Source organism: Mytilus californianus, unplaced genomic scaffold (assembly GCF_021869535.1).
Source record: "Mytilus californianus isolate M0D057914Y unplaced genomic scaffold, xbMytCali1.0.p SCAF_3, whole genome shotgun sequence".
In the NCBI taxonomy this organism is placed as follows: Eukaryota; Metazoa; Mollusca; class Bivalvia; order Mytilida; family Mytilidae; genus Mytilus; species Mytilus californianus.
In genome coordinates this window covers 81769013-81776145 of record NW_026262679.1, presented here as the reverse complement: position 1 = coordinate 81776145, position 7133 = coordinate 81769013, and the positions used below count along the sequence as shown (strand labels likewise).

At 32.7% G+C, this 7133-nt stretch overlaps 1 long non-coding RNA gene across 1 annotated transcript; it reads left to right on the top strand.

The window, feature by feature from the left end:
- The first annotated feature begins 319 nt into the window (after positions 1-319).
- Positions 320-5001, top strand: LOC127735220 (uncharacterized). The gene is made up of 4 exons (XR_007998199.1): positions 320-1279; positions 1625-1702; positions 2287-2374; positions 3861-5001. It is a non-coding gene; the product is annotated as an uncharacterized LOC127735220 (long non-coding RNA).
- The last annotated feature ends 2132 nt before the right edge of the window (positions 5002-7133 follow it).

Here is a 7133-nt window from a genome sequence, read left to right as displayed (position 1 = left end):
TGAATTTTACTATTGTAAGGCTTTATGAAATTATGGAAAACAGTGTAGTACTAAAATTTTAGATCTACTGTTTTTAGAAAAAATTCAAAAATGGGGGGGAGGAGACATTATTAGTGCCTTTGGGGGGAAATAGTTTACCTTTTACCAGAATTGATTGCAGGCAACAGTGTTAAAAATCAAGTCCCCTCAATTTTTCAACTTGCAGAAATAAAAATTGAAGCTCTAATTTCAACCTGATACAATACGTTCAAAGATCCTTTTGAGGTTCCTATTTATAACAAAAATAATAGAACATTGCCATTGTGTGAGGTTCCTTATGATGCATACTAATGTATTATGGTCTGCTGAAGAATTTAACAGCTCATTTAGACAATGTAACAGAAGGGATATGGTGTATTAAAGCATTATGCACTTGACAAAACCAAAATAAGGAACAGTATTGTTATTACAACTCTTAATTTCAAAGTACATACATGAAATACTTGCCACTGGATGTTGACCAAGCAACAAAGAATCAATCATTTCAAAGATGCAGTGAGGCCTTCAACATGGAGCTAACACCTCAATGCAAACTCCTAGCACTTGGTTGAGGGAAATATTTGCTAAATATGGATCACACAACAACTGATTAACAAAATATATGGCCTCGGTGGTCTCCTGGTAGTAAAATGGTATTGTGCTAGCTTGACATCAAACCAGAGACTTAATAGGTATTTGGTGCTCCTTCTCTTGAGGGCGGGGCATTTATGAGTAAGAACAAAGACTGGTCAGCTTGGAGTAAGAATAATGTGTCTTCCTGCTGACAGTTATCTTGTGAGCTAGCACGTTTAAAATTTGGTCTAGTACAAAGCAGGGTTTATATTCATATCACATTAACATGCTTGTCCTAAACATGCATTTAATTTGCAATTGGAGGTTAAACATTCCATCACATTAACAATATACAGACTTTATAGGTAAATGCATACATGTACTGTCATAAGCATATGCCATTGTAAAATTTAAAAACAATACAGACATCTCAATAGTTACACAATTTTGATAAAATGATTTCAAGTCAAATTTCTGTAAACCAAACATGTCAGTCATAATAAATTATATAATTTTTATTCTAGATTTTCTTATAGTTAACTGTGAGATGAATTTCTTCAAATTGAAGCTGTTGGGCATTTCAAATCTAGGATCTATGACAAGTGTGATGATTTCAGTTTTCATGTTGTCAACATCTCGTTCTTGAGTTGATCTGAGGACTTTGGAACTTAAGATTGTATAATACTAGGTACGTGTTTTCACATTGTTAACACTCTTGATTTAGAAATTACTTGCAATTTCTATTTATCAATTGGATATTATTTTTAAAAGGGGAGATAATTCAGACAGGTCATCATAAGAAATCAAAAGAAAACCTTTTCAAAGTATTTTAAAGTTGTGAGACATTTTGCAATAGAGCAACATCTTGTATTTCATAGTGATTTGGTTTTATGAATAGAGGAAGTTCAACATTTTAACATTTAATTCAGATGTATTTTTTTCTCCTTGATGAGAGATATTAAAGGGAGAGAGTGAATTTCCCCTAGAAGTGACTTGTTCAATCAAATGATTTCATTTTAACATTTATTTTCAGATTGATGCTGTATTAACTATCACACAATTTTTAACTTTTGGAGAAGGTTTCTGGCAGAATATTCTGTAAAAATTAATGGTAAGTGTTCAGAAATACAGGGTCAAATATATTAATAAAAAAGGTGTGATATGATTACACTAATGAGACAACTCTCCATGAGAGATCAAACGACATAGAAGTTAGCAACTATATGTTATCAAGTAGTCCATTTTCCAATTAAAGACTTTGCTCACAATTTAAAAATGTTTTGCAAAAGGAAATTATATACACCTCAGAAAAACGAACTGTATCCCAACTATACAAACATTGTGGAAATTGATGGTTTTGTTGTACATCACCTTTTATGAATTTTCAATGTGTAATCATTTTGCATTTGCATTTTTACCATAAACACATGTATAATGCTCTTACAATATATATATGACTGTCAGATCTCTCACAACACATACATGTTCTACTTGCTTGGTATAGGCAGGTATACAGTTTGTCATGCCTTAATGGCATTATTTCCCTTGCAAAAAAATAAAATATTTTAACTATACATTTTAGAACAAACCTATATAGATATAAATATAACATTACCTTGGTTGTGGCATAAGCAAACCAACAATTGTTATTGAAAATATGGCAAAAATTATTAAATCTGTAAATATTTTTTTCAGATGTACAGCTAATCACTGTTATGAATTAAACTTGGGAGAAATACTCAAGGAGAAATATGCCATGGGAACAGCTTTGAACAAAAACAAGGTTGGTAATCTTGGTTGAATAGGGTCAAAATTACCTGTCCATCTTTCATCTTGTATTTCTCGGTGATTGCAGCATTTACCTTTTGTTTGATCCCCTTCAGGTGGAGGGGGTCTTTTATCAATTATTACATAATTAACTGTTGGATGAATAGCTATTGTTGGGAGTCCTTCAGAGAGAAAGGAAGTGAACTTAGAACAAAATTTTAAATAGGAATTTTTAAGAGGTTTTTCTGTACTAGACAGTAACCAGTTTATCAAATGGGCAGTGCTTTTGTTGCTGTTTTTCATCTTATTGTTTGTTCAAGAGATAAACATCTCATGATGTACTAGACAATAACCAGTTTATCAAATAGGTAGTGCTCTTATTGCTGTTTTTAGTCCCCTACTGACGAAGTCGAAGGGGAATTTAGGTTTGCACTCCGTCCGTCTGTCTGTCTGTCCGTTATGCCTGTCCATCTGTCTGTCCTTCTGTCAGTCCGGCAAATCAGTTTTCCACACTTTTTTTCTTCATGCTTGAAGATATTGATTTGATATTTGGTATATTGTTTTATCATGACAAGTTACAGATCAAGTTCAAATTTTATTCCGGTCTGATGATTTTGTGCAGAGTTATGGTCCTAGGACTTAGAAAATTCACTCAAATAATCAGTTTTCACACTTTTTTTCGTCATGCTTGATGATATTGATTTGATAATTGGTATATAGTTTTATCATGACAAGTTACAGACCAAGTTTGAATTTTGTTTCGGTTTGATGATTTTTTGCAGAGTTATGGTCCTTGGACTTAGAAAATTCACTTAAATTATCAGTTTTCCGCACTCTTTTTAGTCATGCTTGAAGATATTGACTTGATATTTATTATATAGTTTACACCATGACAAGTTATAGATCAAGTTAGCATTTTGTTCCAGTACAATTAATTTTTAACCGGTAGGGGACTATGTATTGCCATGCAATACTCTCAGAATGCTTGTTCATTTTATTGTTTGTTGAAGAGAATAAAATCTTACTATGAACTAGAAAATAACTAGTTTATTAAAGAGCAGTGCTTTAATTGGTGATCTTCATCTTAAAGTTTTTAGAGATGAAAAAAAAAGTATACCTATCAGCAGGATCAAGAGAGGCTGTGAGCATCAGTAATACAGTGTTAATTATATTTTTTTTTATCTTTAAAGTCCATGAAAAATCTCACTGTATATACTTGTTAAAGTCTAATGGGCAACTATAGCAAAAACATATGAAAATAATTGGCCTAGTGGAAAGCTAGTGTTGAACTTGATCATTGGAAGATTTAAAAAAGGGCACTGAAATAGAGCCTACTGGTACCAGATATTGCTAAAATGTTTTGAGGATTGTGTTGGTCATTTTGAATAATACTGAACAGTAACCTCAAAAGATAGCTGTAAAGGATTTTATCCTTTGAAAGAAGTGCAAAGTTAGAAATACATGATCATGAATTAATTGCTGGTTTTGATTTCATTTTGTAGATTGAAGTGCTTCTGATCCAGGATGTGATGAAATCTTGTCAGAAAGTAATCAGACGACTAAGGACTAAAAAACATCTCCTGTAAACTTAAAGATGAACTCATAGATACAACTGTGCAGATTAAAATGTAGAACTTGAAAAAAAAAACTTAGCTGAAAGAACTCAAGAATCATTCAACAAAAAAACTCCACTGATGAATTTTTAACCAACTCAACTGATGAATTTACAGATATCTCTACTGATGAACTTGGCATGTAAATTTAAAACTGAACTGATAAGATAAGGACATACTTAACCATTGAACAACAGAGTGAAAACCTTAATTTATCTTCAATTTTTAAAAATTATGATGGTGATGGTAAGAGAGAGAGAGGGGGAGGGAAAGAACAAACATTGTGCAGGTGAATTCCTATTCCACCAAATGTTTGGCTTATGTTATTAAAAAAAAATAAAAAATCCATTAAAAAAAAGAGTAATTATTAAAATCTTGTACCTTCTATATGATAAAGCCTTAGTGTTTGGTTGAATGTCTTTAGCCTGAAGAGAGAGAGAGAGAGCACCTTTTGTATTTATTTTGATATTTTTTGTGGTGTATTTAAAAATAGATAATTAGGATAGAGTATAGTAAACTCCTTTTTAGCTCACCTGGCCCGAAGGGCCAAGTGAGCTTTTCTCATCACTTGGCGTCCGTTGTCCGTCGTCTTTAGCTTTTTACAAAAATCTTCTCCTCTGAAACCACTGGGCCAAATTTAACCAAACTTAGCCACAATCATCATTAGGGTATCTAGTTTAAAAAATGTGTCCGATGACCCCGCCAACTAACCAAGATGGCCGCCATGGCTAAAAATAGAACATAGGGGTAAAATGTAGATTTTGGCTTATATCTCTGAAACCAAAGCATTTAGAGTAAATCTGACATAGGGTAAAACTGATTATCAGGTCAAGATCTATCTGCCCTGAAATTTTCAGACAAATCTGACAACCTGTTGTTGGGTTGCTGCCCCTGAATTGGTAATTTTAAGGAAATTTTACAGTTTTTTGTTATTATCTTGAATATTATTATAGATAGAGATAAACTGTAAACAGCAATAATGTTCAGCAAAGTAAGATCTACAAATAAGTTTTCATGACCAAAATTGTCAGTCGACAGTCTAATACTATTAATTATGATTTTAACCTTATTTTACATGATTTCCAAAGCATCAGTAAATACAGGTGAGCGACACAGGCTCTTGAGAGCCTCTAGTTTTATTATAATAATGTTTAGTATTTAGAATGTATTTTTTTTTTACATAAATAAAAATATTTATTACTTATATATCAGATGTATGAACTTTCAATGAGGTCATTATGTATAGTTCTTGATAATGTCAAGGGTGTAAAAACTCATTAAAGATACCAGGCTTAAATTTTTGTTCGCCACACATAGGTTTCATCAACACACCAGACTTGTCAGTGGCTCTCGAATCATAGCAGCTGGAAGGACAAATCAATTAAGCATTTGAAAAACATTGGAAACCATTCAAAAATTTCAAAAGTTGCGCCAAATCTGGCTAAGGCCTTCCATTCCTGGGGTAAAGAAACCTATTTCAAATGAATTCCAAGTTTAATGGATAGTTAAATACAAAAAAAATTATGTGAAAATAATTTCTCACAGGCACATACATACAATCTTGAGTAACAAAATGCATCTGATATTTTATATGGGAGGATTGGTGTTTTGGTTACTTAAATTTTATCTATTATTTGTACAACTTGCTAGTTAGTTTTTAGTCAAGTTTAAATTTTTTTTAATCAAGTTTCAATTTTTTTAATCATATTTGCTATTTTTTTTATCTGTGTCGCCAAAGGCCAAAGTAGGTCTAGTAACCGCTCGACTCTGTCCGTCTGTCCGTCAAAAAGTTTTCTTTGCTTCTATGAAAGGGAATGATTTAATATTTGGTCTACAGCTTGATAACGTTGAGTTGAAGCGAGTAAGCAATTTTTACATCCACCATGCATTCATTTCCTGTTTCCCGATAGTTTGAAATTTTACAACACTCATTATACAAAGAAAATTTTTGTCAAACTTTTCATGGTTCTTATTGAAGGGAATGATTTAATATTTGGTCTGCAGCTTGATAGGGTTAAATTGTAGGGAGTAGGTAATTTTTTCATCTACCATTTAGCAACTCCCTGTTTGCCAATATTTAGAATTTTTTGTCTCGCCTTGACGGAGTCAAAAAGCGAGACATAGGTATGCTGTTTCCGGAGTCAGCGGCGGCGGCGGTTTCAATAATGTATTAGTTTGTGATTAGGTCTAGTTCATGGTGAACCACTAGTGGTAGGTCAATGATATTTGGTATGCAGTTGTATTAGCATTAGCACATCTCATTACCATGGAGATTATTTGGCCCCGCCCCCTCAGTCAAGGTCTATTGACTTTGAAACTTTGCTTAGTTTACATGTATTAGTTTGTGATTAGGTCAGTTTATTGTGAACCACTAGTGGTAGGTCAGTGATATTTGGTATGCAGTTGTATAAGCATTGGCACATCTCATTACCATGGAGATTATTTTGCCCTGCCCCCTCAGTCAAGGTCTATTGACTTTGAAACTTTTGCTTAGTTTTCATGTATTAGTTTGTGATTAGGTCAGTTTAAGGGGAACTGTTAGTGGTAGGTCAATGATAATTGGTATGCAGTTGCATAAGCATTAGCACATCTCATTTCCATGGAGAATATTTGGTCCTTACCACTCAGTCATGGTTTATTGACTTTTAAACTTTTGCTTAGTTCACATGTATTAGTTTGTGATTAGGTCAGTTTAAGATGAACCACTTATATTAAGTCAATGATATTCAGTATGCAAATGTATTGGCATTTGCAAGTTTCATTTCCATGGAGATTATATAACCCCACCCCCTAATTATGGTTCATTGACTTTGAAACTTTTACATAGTTTACTAGTTACTGTTTGTGTTTAGGTTTGTTTAAAGGGAACGACTAATGAAGAGTCAATGGTATTTGGTTTGCAGTTGTATTAGCATTGGCACATCTCATTTCCATGGAGATTGTTTAGCCCTGTACCTTCAGTCATGGTTCATTGACTTTGAATATTTGCATAACTTACATGTTAAAGTATTGCTATTTTAATTTCAACATTTGCATTGTCAAAATAACAAATAGGTGAGACATATCTCTGTGTTAACAGTTTATTACAACACTCATTGTACAAGAAAAATTTGAATATGTACTTCAAATGTATAATTTTATTGTTGGATTGCCATAAGAGTA